Source organism: Nicotiana attenuata, unplaced genomic scaffold (genome assembly GCF_001879085.1).
Source record: "Nicotiana attenuata strain UT unplaced genomic scaffold, NIATTr2, whole genome shotgun sequence".
Lineage (NCBI taxonomy): Eukaryota > Viridiplantae > Streptophyta > Magnoliopsida > Solanales > Solanaceae > Nicotiana > Nicotiana attenuata.
In genome coordinates, this window is record NW_017687565.1 from 724 (window position 1) to 2,344 (window position 1,621).

Here is a 1,621-nt window from a genome sequence, read left to right on the forward strand (position 1 = left end):
CTACATATTTTTCATTTGATAATCAAGTAAAAAGTACTATAATATCACCATAGTTAATAATTAAAAAAATATATAAAAAAGAATTCAAAAAATCATACTTAAAAAGTTTGACTCCCCACATACTCCTACTTGTTTTCACATAAGATGAGACAACGGTGACAGTATAATACAAAGCGTTTCAGTCCTCCATCTAGGACGAAATTAAGTAAATGCTCACCAACTCAGATAATAACCTCATTTCTACGGAGAGTAGAATCCCGTTGTAAGCTAGTAGGTTATGAATGACAGTAGTACAAATGATAATGAGGCATTCCTCAGTTTATTTTACTTAACGCATGACATAAGAGAAGATCCTCACAAGAATACTCTTTAAGTTAAAAAGAACATTTAAAAAAAAAACAGACGTGAATTATAAATTGCAGAAGAATGGCTAGGTAGTAATTTGAAGAGGCAGGAGCCAAGTCAGACTCATATTTATTTGCCAGTATTCAAGAGGAACTTCTTGTACCAATAAGCAGATTTCTTGAGGTATCTTTTAAGTCCATTTTTGTAGTCAACAAAACTGATGCCAAATCGGACAGTGAAACCAGCATCCCATTCATAGTCATCTAATAATGACCATGCAAAATGTCCTTTCACATTTGCCCCCGCCCTACCAATAATGTAGCAGTTACTTAAAAATTCACAAAAGAAAAAAGAAAAAAAGGAAAAATGACAAAGAAATAAAAAGAAAAAAAAAGAATCTTACTTTATGGCTTTTGACAAAAACCATAGGTGTCCCTCGTAATACCTTATCCTCAAATCATCCTTAAGGGCTTATTTAAGTGGCAATGTACTATTGTTGGCATCAGCCATTCCTTCAATTAATGTCAGCATTAAGATGGCTTTAGTTATAAAACAAACACAAACACTTTTTACAATTGGCGAAAGAAAAAAAAAGGAAAAAAGCTAGGTGAGGTCTTTCTAAGAGATAACATTTACTAATTTACGTATAAGATAAAGCAACTTTAATTGAAATAAAAACATACCATTTTCAGTGATGTAAATGGGAGGATTCTTGTACTTTTGCTTGATTTAGTGGCACTATCTGTACAACGTTCCGTGTGAAGTCTACACCGACCATTCGAGTCTCCAGCACCTGTTTAAGTAAGCGGAGATGGTTAGAGTTGATGAAAGACTATGATATCGCCATACTATATCATCTGTGGAAGGCCAATGTAGTGGCTAATGCGATGAGTAGAAAAGCGGAGAGCATGGGTTGTTTGGAATATTTATGGCGGTAGAGAGGCCACTAGTCGTGGATGTTTAGGATTTGGCCAATCACTTTGTGAGATTGGATGTTTTGGAGCCTAGTCGGGTTCTTGCTTGTGTTGTTGCACAATATCGTAGTTGGAGCATATCAAAGCTCAACCAAGTTTAGATAATATACTTACCTTAAGCAAACCAAATCACTCCGCTAACAAGCCCTTGCTGCATGTATCAACCTTCGAAAGGCTCGAATCTAGCCAAAATAACGTAATACTATCAATAAAAGCCATAGGAAGTGATTCCAAAAGATAAAGCTAAGATCTTTAACTCAAGTCAAAAAGTCAACCCAAAAAGTCAACCCCGAGGAACCCGA

General features: G+C 35.3%; 1 long non-coding RNA gene across 1 annotated transcript; it reads right to left on the minus strand.

The window, feature by feature from the left end:
- Positions 1 to 255: 255 nt before the first annotated feature.
- LOC109222287 lies at positions 256 to 1,598 on the minus strand. Its single transcript, XR_002067380.1, has 4 exons — positions 1,434 to 1,598; positions 1,029 to 1,138; positions 749 to 857; positions 256 to 652 (listed from the first exon to the last, which is right to left on the minus strand). It is a non-coding gene; the product is annotated as an uncharacterized LOC109222287 (long non-coding RNA).
- Positions 1,599 to 1,621: the final 23 nt, after the last annotated feature.